Here is a 14413-nt window from a genome sequence, read left to right as displayed (position 1 = left end):
TCATTGGAATGTGGTCGGCAACCTTCGCTTTGCTGTGCGTTTATATGGTCGTGCCATGTGCTGCCGCGGTTCCTTTTAAGCGCTGATGCGTTTTATGTTTCCAGCGGCACCGGAGCGATCAGGCACAATCCGCAAACACAGCTAATAATGATCACTGTCAACTACGTTCACCATCACCATCATCATCATCATCATCATCATTGTGATCTGCTTTGCTTCGCAAGATTGAGTGGAACAAAATGAAAAAGAGATCCAAACAGGGAGCCAGAAAGGAAGCTAGAGATGCACAGAGAGCGGGTGGGAGAGAGAGAGGGAGATGGCACGGTGTCAATAAATGCACCGTATGCACTTGATTAAGTTACAATTATATACCAATCACACTTGCCGGCCAGGCATTCTCTTGCATAATGCAAACAGCAAACCGTGTTTGCGAATACATCTGTTGTGAGACGTTTCTTATTTCAATCGGACACTCTGGCGCTCATCTCACTTTAATGGACAGTAACACAATATAACTACATTTTTTGATAAATACTGCTGCTGTTAGACGTTACTAAAGTGAGTTTTTACAAGAAAGTAACACCGCAATTGATCTAAAAGGTATTTTAAATCCAGAATCCTAGTCACGGCACCAAATATGTTCGTCGGTCGAGCCTTTTTCATATAAAATCTTTGCACATGGCAGAAGATTGGGCTCCAAAAGCCAGGATTTATTAGCATTAATATCATTTTTATAATATAATAATAATTCTATACCATAAATAAAAAATGTTTACCTAATTTTAGCATTCTCTTAGGTAAAAAAAAGCGCAACGTGTACGTGCATGTGCCCATATTTAGTAATGCACTTCTGACTGCAGCCTGCCCAACTATGGCAGCAAAAGGGGCCCAGTGCATGACCATTCCTTCAATCAAAGACGCATATATGTGTGTTTTGCAGACCGTAAACGATACTGAATAGCGTGTGTAGAATATTCGCCTTCAGGGTAGGTGCATGGAAGAAGAAACGGGGCAACATTGTACGCTAATCAACCGCATATGCGCTTGAGAGGATCGCCAAGATCATGACAGCTTTGATTGTCTTACAAAACGCAGCCAATAAACACAGCTGTTTAGATGCGCAAACCCAGCTGGTTATCTGTGGAACAAACAAAACCGACTGTTTGTCACAATTAAATTTGTTTGAAGTTTTAAAGCCCCTAAATAAATGTTACTTAAGACGATTGCATACGCTTAATGTCTTGCGCACTATCCATGTCTTACAGCATTATAAATGGCTTTGAAAATTTACATTTCACTACACACTCGCTGCTTTCGCAGAGGGAAGCGGTTGCAGAGCCCCCCGCCGCATATGAATAAAACATCTCCACAAACTCAATCATTTCTTGCTACATGAAATCCATTTTCTTCAAGGGGTCGTCCATTTCCTAGTGATGTGATGTGTTTTTTTCTGAAAAATGCATATTTAAACGGTCGCTAAAAACGCCAACGCCCAACTTTTAGCGAGCTCCGTAAACTAAATGCGTTCGAAGGTCCCGCAGCACTACTACCATACTATTCATTGCCCACATACTTTCGCACACATAGGCACACCGGAGAGGCAAACGAGAGCATATATAAATTGGAGAATGGTTGATTGTTCGCCTGTGCGCACTGAATGACGGTTCATTCATCAAGGCATCTCCGGGCAGCTGTTGGTGCATTTGCAAAAGCCAAGGCCCGGCCTGCACGATGGGACAGACACATATACACACTTACAGTAAAGTCATCAGAGCATCCATTTCCGGTGAAAATTTTTCAAACCACTTTTCGTTCTCTCGCCACACAAAGTTGCCGTCAGCATCAGCAGTCAGCATTCTGGGTTGGCTGCAACGAGCCGTAACAATTAAGATATGACGGATTTCCTCCCGGGCTCACCATTTCAAAGGGTTGGGAGGGAGGAGAGATCTTAAAAATAGCTTCAGTTTGTGCCAATTTCGCTGGGAGTGAGTAGGCGAAGCAAGGCACTGAAACAGATCTGAATGGCCTCGCATTAGTACGGATTACCATTCTAGGGAAGAAACCATTCATCTTGAAAAGGCGTGAAACAGGGCTGACATCAAAAATATGGAAGAAAAATAAACAACAAAAGAGTGTTGAAAGTGACAACAACATTTAATGGTGTGCATTCCCTAAGAGCAAGATTCTGACGGTACCGTTTGTTGTCATATGCTGGTCGAAGGTGGATTTAACAAATCATCTTTAAACACTCCTCTTTTTTACAGCATTGCAACACCATCAACGTAGACACAACACGTGCATCATAAGCAGCAGCGTGCCGCATTTATTATAAGCCCTTTTACAAAACTAAACGTTTGAATTCCATGCCTCATCACTTCCTGCAGTGTTGTTGTAGCGCAGCATTAAAAAAAACAGCATAATAGATGAGTGTGTCTGTCTTATGGGGGGAGTGGAAACTTCTTCCTTTATAAAGCATCTTTTGCACCTCAATCTCGAAAAGCAAGACCAAAAACACGGCCTTTCATTTAGCGTCTTGCATTGATCCACCCCTTTCCCTAATTGTCGGCCAGAGCCTTAGTCCCAGAGACAGCCGGGCCTTAAGAATGCCCGATGCTCACACATTCTAATGTACACGCAGCACACACACACACACGCGTAGATGCACGTTGTACATACATGGAGACGATGAAGCGGAGCGATTTACTGCAAAGCAATGTGGAAACGCATCGCAACTTTACGCCCATTGAGAGAATTCCAGACATCCAGACAGACGGACGACGACGACGGCCGGGAAGAACGCCAGACAGATAGCGGCAAAAACACAGCGGAAAGAGGAACAAAAACCAACACCGAACAACGATAAACGAGTGCATAGGAGAGCGAGAGCGCACGATAAGGGTAGAGAACTATTGCCAGGCAACCAGCACACCAGCGCGGCCAGGCAGGCCAAACACCAGCACTTTAAACAGGCCCATGATGAGCTCCAGCCGCAGCAGCAGTAGCAGCAACTTTTTGCCTAAACGGAGTCAGTTTTTTGTTTCAACGAATTGAAATAAATTGAATAATGATGCAAGTGGGTTTTGCGCCTCGTTCCTCACCCCGCTCTACAACAACGGTCACAGCAATGGGCAGCACCACAGTTGGAACGAATTTAAAACCATCACTCCGTATGTATACCCCCACACGTACACAACCACAGCTTCTGGGAGATAAACTAAAGGAAGGAAGCACAGTGGCGGCAACCAACGCAAATAACGCGCTCCGAGAAATGCACCGGGTCGACTGTGGGCGAGTTTGAGTGGCAAAGAGCATCGTTTCCGAAACCGTGCACACAAACACACTATTGCACTCTTCACTCTGTATGTGTAAGTGGCATGTAATAAATAATAAATAAACGGTAACCCCCCTCCACTCAGGTTCCGGGCAGGTTCCGGACTGCGGAACGGAACCGAACCATTTCCAAAAGCCGTCACTGCCGGCGGGGACCTATGCCTGTGCTTGGTCGTGTGTTTAGCACAAATCAATTTTACGATGCTTCTTCTACCGCGCATCATCGGTCCCCACACGCTGCAACACACATCTCATGCCATAAACTTCAACAGTGCCAGTGGGGGAGTAGCGGAGCTCTGCAGTGGTTAGCATACATTAATGCCCCGGGCGAAGTTTATGCTGCCATGCCTTGACCAGTTTTGACGATTTTATTTAAACTCTGAAGGGGAAAGGGCATTTAAAACCATTTAGAGTATTTGTTTTCGGGGAGTCAGGTAAAAAAAGAGAGGTAGAGAGAGAGAGAGAAAGAGATAGAGAGAAAGAGATAGAGAGAGAGAGATAGAAAGAGAGAGAGAATGAGAGAGAGAGAGAGAGAGCATTTACAATCTTTAATGTTTTGAATTTACTTTTGAATTTTAAATTAATTTTGAATTTAATCATTCTATGGTTTGAAACTGTTGTTTTTTTCCAACATCGAAATCAAAAAGCTTTGTTTTTACAAGAGGTTCAACGTGCTATTAATTAAAAATAACAATTAAAAAAAATCTTTATCTGGCCTTCCTCCATGTTAAGTTGAAAACGGAAGTTGTAGAAAAAAATAAAAACTTATTTTCAAAGCATATGTTCAACTACTCCTAATAATTCCAGTTTGACATACGATTACTTCAATTGCGTTATATGAGATTGTTTTAATTAATTTCAAAGCTGTTTCAATTTTTTCTTTCAATAATACATGAGAAATAATAATATAATTAAAAAAGTTCAACTAAGGATGTTTCCTTTTGTGTGTATTATAGCTTGTGATTGATGAGGGGTTATAAATCTGATTGATATCAATAGCGTATTGCCATCACCAGCATCTACAACAATTGAACGCGATATCTAATCTCGATTGGGCGACGACCAAACGCGCCTCCATATCTCCCCTTAAATACGTTTAAGGTTTGACTTTTGAACTGATGTTTTTTCTTCTTTTTTCATTGGATCGTGGTTCGGTTGTCATGTCATATAGCTGCTCCTGTCCTCTCTCCTACTGCACATTGGCCTTTCCATACCGTTCTAAACGAATAAATTGCATTTCATACGCGGTAATTATGGTCAGAATCGATCCCACGACTTGTGTTGTGAAAGGTCGTCACCTTTGTCATGACACTAGGAGCTAGCCACCATCACACCATGGATAATAGTTAATAAGATACGAACAGACGGTCACCCGTACAGACATATCATTACTACGCATTTGATTTTTTTTTTCGAACAAAACACTTAAAACGAACTAACATTCAGTGAGGAGCAAACACCATGTCTTACATTTAAATAATAACCCATTGAAAATGCCCCCGGATACAATCACACGTTACCAATCCTCTTTGAGCGCCGTGTGTACATCCGCGCAGCATTCGCCTTTGCTTCTTTTTAGCCAGCTCTTTAAACTTTCCACTTTCCCAAACGCGCCCACCTCCCCCAATCGCCACGGGCGTTGGAGGATTTGCTGCTGGAGTAACAGTGACCTACTAATCTATTGCCTTCGAAAACAATTAGCATGCACATGGGCAGGCAGGCAGGCAGCAGTTTGCCAATGTGAAACGGCGGTGCCCACGATGCGCTGCGGCCAATACGAAATACGGCTGTCATCCGTGGAATAGAAGAAACCTTAGGACAGCATAAAAAAGGGGTTTTATTGTCGATCGAACGATGGGGGGATTGAGGCGGCGTACAGTGGCGCCAGCGCAATAGTAGTGGGAGGCAAGAAGTAAGAACAGAAGCAGAAGAAAGGAAAAACAGGTTGTACTGTAGCGGCACACATCCACACACATTATGATGCACTTTGGCAAGGCGCGCTGTGGAACGAAAGTGCTGATCAATCTATTTATCACTGCCCATGGGAACACGACGGCGATTAATCGTCGAAACCGTTTGGCGAATACACAACGGAGTAGCCCGGTGGCAATAGACGGCAGTAGACGACGCGAAAGAATCGATAAGACGCGCGCTCTCGGGCGGGATAAGGAGCCTAACACGTATCGAAAGCCAGCAGCATTTGGGGGGAAGGTTGGAAGCAATCGATAAACCTGCCTGTTGTACACGAACAGGCCTTATAAGTGCATTACTTTGCAACACTGAACCGACCACAACCATCACACACAGAGGCGCCGCCTGAAGTCTCCGCTACCAAAACATCCATTTATTCATACATCCTCCCGTTTGGCAGAAAAAGTGTGTCAGATAGCTAAACAACACGCTGACAAAACGCACACTCTAATGCACACACACACACACACGCTTAACCCTGTTGCCTCAAGAGACATTTACAGCCCGCACCAGCGGTTGACCATTTTTGGGCAGCAAAGCCCAGTATATATGCCATATGCACCCGCTTACCGGTCGGCCGGTGGGTGATTTAGTGTTAGTAGGCCCGCCCGATACCGATCGATTGGGTTCGTGCGAAACGAATCGTTTTGTCGCCGGGCGCCGTGCGCTACTGATTGGCCAATTTGTTGTAGATAAATCACACACTCCCAAATCAGTAGGTTCATAAATCTAACGCCACAACATTCGCAAGAACATTCGATGACGTTTTAAGCGGGTGGGTATAAATATTTGGGGCAAATTCGCCACAGCATCGATGCTGCCCGCCAGTAGTTCTCAGGAGTTTGCAACATTGTACTTCTGGAGCAGGACGCCCCAGCAGAACAAAGATCGATCGAAACTGCTCATAACCTCATTACGAAAGTTACGCAAATGCAGGCTTCGAGAGACAACAATGCAGTTCTCTGCATGGTTTCGCCGTCAACGTGAGACGTGTTGGTCGCACGACAAGCAGGAAATTTACTTTTACCACTATCGCGTACTGTAGTGGCTGACGTCGGGCGGAGACGTCACAACGCCACACCACCGACAGAAACCTCGCTTGTGCCGCAGGAAACACTGTTCCCCGCCGGATGCTAATGAATGGCAGCACCAAGACAGCACAAAAAGGAAAGCTTTTACATTCTGGCAAGTACCTTCATTCGTGGTGCTAAAGTGATATTGTTATGTACCACTCCAAGGCACGATTAAGTGGTTGTGTTTTATTCGCAAATGAAATCAAACTACCTTCTTCACACAACTGTCCTGTCGGAGGTTTGTCTTCTCGACACTTCTTCGGCGTTTTAAACACAACACAAGCGAGCGCCCCTACTCCAAAGTAATTTGTGTGGAGTAATTAAAATTCTTATACCCGCAGCAAACCGTTCCCGGCCGCGCGTAATGCGCTAAATGCGTGCGCCATTTGCTTTCAATGCCCGGTTAAATATGTGTGCGGAAGTGGGAAAAAACATAGAGGAAAGAGTGGTTGTTGTTGTTTCCACCAAAAAACCTCCAACTGCTTGGAATGTGTGTGTGTGTGTGTGTACAAATTCCCGATTTCTCTTGTGTGTTTCAAACGGCGGCAGCGCATCGGAAATGCATGCTTTGTTTTCTCGATACTTTTCGCGCCTTGCTTTTCGTACGCCACCACCAACGCGCATGTTTAAGACCGACACATACACCCACATAAAAAGAAACAAATTAACCGAAACATTTCCCACCCCCGGGGCCCCCCACTAGTGGGTCCAACCGTTTGGAAATGGCCACTTCTAGCACAGCTATCGCACAACACACTCTCCTGGGACGATCGGACGATTTTGATTCCCGCTTTTTAACTGCTCACGCCACCGTTGTTGTTTCGCGAGGTCTTACAGGGGCAGCACCCGAGAGCTCAATTACTATTTTTATTCTTCTATCTTATCCCCCCCCCCCCGCCGTCCCTCTAGGCTTCGATGGGATTGTAGTTAGAGATGCTTTCCACCCACTGAAGCATTTTTTCCTTCTTTCGAATCGTGCGTAGTTAATTCGTTGCCCTTTTCGTTCGCCCCCCCCCCCTTAGCTGCGCCGTGATGGGGTTGTTTATGTTCCGGGCTGATCGGGTTGAGAGGCACAACCGTCTTGGAAGCGGGAAACACAAATTAAGCCGTACTGTTACTGCCTACTAAACGAGCAACTATCGTGTGTGTTTGTGTGTCTCTCTCAACAAATGCGGCTTACGAAGCGTTGATGTTGTTCTTTCTCTAATGGTGTTCTCGCGTTTTGCAGAAAACTCGACTCTTTCCTTCCCGAAGAATCGAAAGCCATTCTTCTCCCGCGTTTGTGCGTTCATTGCGTGCGTGTCTTTGCGCAGCGCGATTGGTTTAATGAAGGCACACGAAGCAGAAGCACTTCCTGGTGTTACTGGTGTTACACGCACTGCCAGACACGTTGATTGCGCGTACGCCCTGTCAGCTTCTTCTAAGCCAAACGGTCACCCTTAAACCATCACCACCCACTCGCCGACCGAGGAGGACCGAGGAGGACGTGACCGCTCGCAGCTCGATGCGCTTGATCTCACCTCCAACCTCGAACGGGGGGAGACGCCAATCTTCGCCAGCCGACGATGGTGATGTGCTACGAACGTACAGACGCGTAAAGTGTAGCCCCTCTCGTCGTCAACCAATAAATCTTCATGAATTGGTGAGAATTAAACTGGTGTGAAGAAGCGTTTTTGAAATGCCTGCCCCCTGTGGCAGCATCATAACACACCATAGCGGCTTAGGACGCTGGTGCTGATTTTACGACCGTTTTATCCAGTGTGGCGGGCCAGAGCTTGCATTTGGATATAATTAGATTCAATTAAAATTACACCCCGTGCCCTCGAAATGCAGCGGATGTCACCAGCAATCGGTTTCGTCTGTGTCTGTGGGTGTTGCGTCTTGCATTGCTTTTTTGTTGTTAGGGGACGTTGGACCGTCTGTGACGAGACACGCGACACGGTCATCATTCAAAAACACGCACTAAAACGGTTTAACACCCTTCACGAACTACTGAACCGCTCGTCACGAATTGTGATGTTAGCAAAGGTCCAAGAGTAAGTTGGGGGGGAATAAGGGATGATCCCAACAATTAACGGCCATTGGAGTTTAGTGACACCCAAGTAGTAGCATGACAGGTTCCACTCTTCTAGGGCTCCTCAGTCTTCAAACAAAAGGTTCAACGCCCTCAAACACTTCAAAAGCATGTCGTCAGTGTCTTTCTCTCGGAGAGGGAGCGCTCTCGTGCCGACTTCTGGAAGCACCTCAGGGGGAGTGCGCCACGAAAAGGTCGAGACCTTCAACTAATGGACGGCCCGCAGACCCAAACTTTTCAGGTCAACTCGAGCTTCACCCCGCAATGCGACAATGCGGCGGCTTTGGATCATCGCAGATACCAGAAAAACACCATGCTGCGGCCGGTGCTGCTTAATGTGCTGGGGGGCTTTGGCTTCACAACCTCCAACCCGGGGACATGTGCATGTGGACAATGCCAATCGAGTTTTACCGAGTTGGAACGAAGCCAACTTGTGCTCCGGCAGGGGATCAAAACCGACGCCAAAACATACTGTAATGGGGATGTAAACCTTGCTCCGGATGTACAAGGCACTCAAGAGCATCGCACAATTTTCGACAACGATCGATCGAGCAGCTATAAAAGTGCTTCAAAATTTAATAGCTTAAACTCTATCCATCCAATTCGCCAACGGCTGCCTCTAGACACACATCAGATTCGCTCTTAATGCCGCGCGAGAATTACGTGCCGGAAATCGAAAAATTCCCCCCTATTCCAATGGTAGTGTGATGTAGCAGATTCCAAGCGAATTTCCACTGGCAAAAAGCCGCGATCCAGACTCCGTGACAGCGCCGGAGCCAACCGTGCGGGCCCGTCAGACAGTGCCCAAAATCCCCCCGGCACGGCACGGCGATGCAGACGATGATTATTAAATCATGCACCACCACCACCACCAAGGGCCTCCAGACCAATGCACACTCGCTCGGTGTGTGTGTGTCGTGTCTCATTTACATCCGAGATCCGATTTGGAATTCGTACACATTTCAGTACGTCGCAGAGAGCGCATGGGGTCGCATGGGCACAAGGCGGAACAGGATTTACCACTCTAGCGGCGGTGCCAGTAGCAAAAGTCAGTCACAAAATCACACACACACACACACTGGTGTGGAGTAAAATGCATCCACACCAACGTTGCTTGCTGTGTTGCACTCTGGGCCGGAAAGGCGAACCTGAAAGTGCATCGAACTTTGCGCTCGCTGCTCACTCACTCTCTCAGATCTCGGCGGAAGTGGCTATCCTTGGTTTTCGCGAATTCACTCGCCCATCCCCATGCCCAAGTGGCCCCATACGCTCCCACGTATACACGGAGACACACGCCAAAAATCGTGCTCAAACATGGATTATGCTACTCAACCTGGGGGGGGGGGGGGGAGAGTTTGGGAGCGCTCATGAAAACACTAAAAGCGATTGCACTGGTAGTCCGCCTGTCCGCCTGCCTATACTTTCGGGTAGGTTCTTTTGAACTAAAACACTAAAAAAAACAAGCCTAAGCGCGAGACGAAAGATAGGCCAAAACGACGGATGGAAAAGCACGGGCACGGTGGTGTACGAGATTCATAGCTCTGTTTATGGATGGAAAACGGTACACCGATTTGTTTATATTTTCTGGCCATCGAGGTTCGACGCGGATTGCGGAACGTGTTTTCCGTCTTTCTTTAGTGTGTGTGTGTTTTTGGTTCTTCCCTTTACTGTGTTGAAGTGTTGAAAAACCGCACCGAAAAGACTCTCACGGGACCCCAAAAGGGAAGGGAAATGGGAAGTTGTTTGTGGCAAGGCAAACGAGAAAAACCGATGTGCTGGAATCGGTTTCGTTGCGGCGCACAGTGGTATGCTGGTGGAAAGAATGTGCGAAATAATTAAAATGATCATAAGATTAAAAGTAAATAAAAAAGTACATAAATAACGACTGCTAATTAACCATTAAACGGCTCTTAAATTGTAGGCAAATAAGCGGTACCTTGAGGGTACTTTAGGCACAGTATATCATGCTGGGATCATCGATTCAAATCTTAGTAATCAATCGCAATCAAGAGCAATTTTACAAGAGCTTTTCATTCAGAAAAAAACTAGAAGCTGGCATCATATTTGACTCATTATTGATTTTATTTTATCACCCTTAAAAGGTACCACAATTCAAAAAGAATATATGGGATTTACGCTGTATGTTTTATATTTTCTTCGAACAACAATTCTCCCCTTAATTGAGTTTTCAACCGAAACTGATGAATCAACAACAGACATTTTATGTTTATTTTCTCTTTCATTACTCAATTACCAGTACAAGGTACAAAATGTCCCTTCCATAACCCACTGTTGCGATGCGTACTTTACTACTGCTTTTGCATGACGTTCTCAAACATTCACCGAAGCACGGTTACGGTTGTGTCGTTTATTGCAAACGCCATTTATCCACCCTTGCACGGTACGCGGTGGGTAAAAAATTGATACAAAACAATCTTACGTTTTAGAAAGGAAAAACAATCTTTAATTGATTGACACATCAGTCTCTTCGTTCGCTCGAACTGACACAGAAGTGTCATCCTGTTTTCTCCGCTTGAGATTGCCAATTGCTAACACATCTATGTCATCGCAGTTATTAATTATGGATAGACACTGGATCCACCAGCGGTCGGATTAGCGATTAGGCGCCACCCACCCTCTGATCGGGCTCATGTGTTATTCACGAACAAAAGGCCATCATTTCAAATAGTTACCCCAACCCATCATTAGACCTACTACTGCTGTTATCAGCAGCAACCGCGTGAGTGAGTACACCGGACACTTCACAATCGCAACCTGATTTCCCAACATCCCACACACACGCAACGCAACTTAACGCTGCCTGAGAGCACTTAATAAGCTGTCCGATTAATATACGCGAACGGGCACACCTTTCGGACGCAGGTCTTTTCGCGTTATACTGTCACATACCGTCACATACGGCTCTATCGGCACGAGCAAGTGTCAATCCCGGTCGTGTCTAGGCTAGTTAGCCCAGCTAGTTCCCACCGGTATGCCACTTGGCGAACGATCGATTGTTTGTTTGTCCTACGGGCGGTGGAGCCGTTGTTAGCGCGCTCGTATGTCATAACCGGGCGTCACTGGGCACATTAATAAATACGGCACAGCAGTCCCCGCGCCTAATGGAATCAATCAGCAGCAGGTCAGTGAAGAGTTCAGCAGCTGATAAATAAAAATAAAAAACAGAGAAAAACAAAACAACACGCCGATTGCGCTGATTGCTGAAACGTGCCAATTGTGGGCACAGTGGAACCCGGGGCCCGGATGCAATCAGCCGGCGCATCACAGTTTTCAACACAGTTTAGAGATGATTTTTTTTTAAATAAATTGCCAAGTTGAGTTAGGTTGGAATGTTTCAGCAAATGATCAATAAATTTGTCTTATAACATCTTACATTTATCAAACATTGAATTAAAAGACTAACACAAATTGAATGATACGAATTTCTCCATTAATTCTTGGAAAATTTCTTTTACTTTGATTGGGACATTGGTAATTATTTACCGATAACATGATTTCTCCATTAAGCAAATCAGAACACACCTTTTTAAACATGCAACATAACATACTTGAGTTCCAAAAGCTTATCATTGTGATGCTGATAGGGTTGCCATACACACACACATTAAATGCCAACATTTCTGTAGCAATCGAACAAATCGATATTCGAAGTCACCGTTTTATAAAGAGCGAACCGTATTGATGCACCTCGGTAACCGATCTTCAACCTCGCGTAGCTTAAGGCGCAAAGTCGTCGATCAGCGGCCGACACCATCACCACCGCACTCGCACGCCCGTAATTGAACACGCCGAGTACTTTCACTTTAATGATCTTCTGACAGAGGATGAGGGAAGGAAAGGAAGGGGGAACATGGTCACCATCAAAGTCATACCCGGGAGGTAAGGATGGTGTACACCTTCCGCTGCTCCATCACACAAAGGGTCGCGCTTTGAATCAAATGGCGCCTCGAACGGTTTGGCAAGCGAATCCATCAGTGACGCTTTCACGGCATCGCGCTTCTCCCTGGCGGTACACACTTTCCCGCCAGGATAGAGCATAGAAAGCCAGCCGCGGTCGGCCTGGAATGCCTTTTCGCTCCATATTTTCTTAACCCTTCCCCTTAACACCCCCTGTGATCACGGTGGACGTCATGGGCCGGTCGTGAAAGCAGCACCGCTTAGAGAAAGACTTTATTTAGAAGAAAGAAAGAAAAAAAAAATCCGCGCCGGCATCGGCAAACCTTCAGCCGCAAAAGGTCAAAATGTCAAACTCGGAACGCTCCATAAACCATCGCCGCCGCCGACTGTTGCTGAAGCTGTTTAGGGGTCTTTTGGGGAGGGTGTGGAGATGGCATAAAATGGAAACGAGACCGACAAATCATGCGCGCCGATGATGTTATTCTACCGTACACGACCTGCCCGGCGTTGCCTGACGATCTCCCCTCCCCCAGGCAAACCGACAAAAAGGTGCACTTTTCCTCCGACTTATAAAGTGCGCCCTGAAGCGAGTGAGGGTGAGCTCGGGGATCAGTTGCAGTTCAGCCGGGTGGCGGCTGGCGCGACAGGGCGGAACACAGGAAGAAAGCGCAGCCAAACAATGGTGCGGCCACGTGCCGTACGGGTCGTCTCGCTGCATGGGATGGGAACGGGGATCTCGCTTGCCAGATCTCTCTCTCTCCCAGGCCTCGGCCCAGAATCTCCAATTACAGTTCTGAAGCAAAAGGTGAAATTTTTCCTCAGACCTTTCCGGCGGCACGATTCTTCGGCACAATACCCTGCGCCGGAGCGATTGGTGAAAAGTTCACCCAATTTTTGTATGCCACTGGATAAAGTTTTTTTACTGTAGACTTTAGAGTCTATGGTTTGACCATTTCGTAGGAGGTAAATGTTTTTATTAAAGCGATTAAACGTAACAAGGTACTTCAACAAAAGGAACCAAATTCATTCTGATCAATAGAGCAAACTGAAGAAAGGAGATTCCTTACATTAAAACGAATGATACAACAATACAAATGAAGATTGATAATGTCTAAATCTGCTTTGAATTTCCAAAACTTATACAACATGCAATACAAATGAATACAATACAATAAAGAGGGGAAAAAACAAATTTGTTGATTCTAAAATAAAAAGTAGATATTATAACAGTAGAAGCTAGTAGGAACGAGATAACAGGATATTAGAGACGAAAAATATTAAAAGAGTTTACACAAGAATAGAAAACAAGGGGGAAGCAACAGTGGCCTAACTTCAGATAGTTTAATAGAAGATAATAGAGGATCATTTTCCATGTCTGATACACTAGTAAGCAACTGTTATTGAGGTCCTTTCCGCAGATATCTAAGTGAGTATAATATACAGGTGGGCTTACCCCAAGGTGTATGCATTTAGAAGACTAATTTTTATCGCTTCTGTTTCTGAATGAAGATTTTAAAAGTTTTTTGTGTATTCGTCAAGCCTCCAGAAAACTTGTTAGAACAGAAATTTTCACCCATTCTGTCAAAAAGTGATATTCAAATTTGGTTATATAAAACATGCTATGAGACCACCTGGACTACATACACTTTGATTCTGGATTCCATCACCAGATCTCTTTAATGTACCTTGGGATAATTACACCACCTTGTTTTGCCATTTTTCGAGCAGGTACTCGAATCTAATTCTAGCTTTGAGGCTAGAATAATCTAGACTGAAAATTGCAGGCTAGATTTTTGTGTGGTTTTGTATGAAGTGTTTACATCATTTCAGCCTCCAACTGTCAAACTCCGTACAAAAAACTAACTAGAATCGTGAAGGGCCCTAATAATAGTCTGTTACAGTACAATAAGTTTATTAGTTGAGTTCAAGATGGTAGGCACTATTCGACTCTGGCGTCTGATAATGACGAAACAAATCAGGTTAGAAAATTAAACTGTACATAGAATTGATGTTATTATTTCATGATATTTATATTTTTTTAATGTTT

The 14413-nt window shown here is 45.3% G+C and overlaps 1 protein-coding gene across 1 annotated transcript in view; it reads right to left on the bottom strand.

Moving 5' to 3' along the window:
- The window catches only part of LOC120898258 (LIM and SH3 domain protein Lasp), a 55163-nt gene that overhangs the window by 15243 nt on the left and 25507 nt on the right, over positions 1 to 14413 (bottom strand). The gene's annotated exons all lie outside the window — the stretch shown is intronic.

The sequence above is a fragment of the Anopheles arabiensis genome, chromosome 2 (genome assembly GCF_016920715.1).
Source record: "Anopheles arabiensis isolate DONGOLA chromosome 2, AaraD3, whole genome shotgun sequence".
In the NCBI taxonomy this organism is placed as follows: Eukaryota; Metazoa; Arthropoda; class Insecta; order Diptera; family Culicidae; genus Anopheles; species Anopheles arabiensis.
The sequence above is the reverse complement of the archived record's forward strand: the minus strand, read 5'-3'. Positions and strand labels throughout refer to the sequence as shown.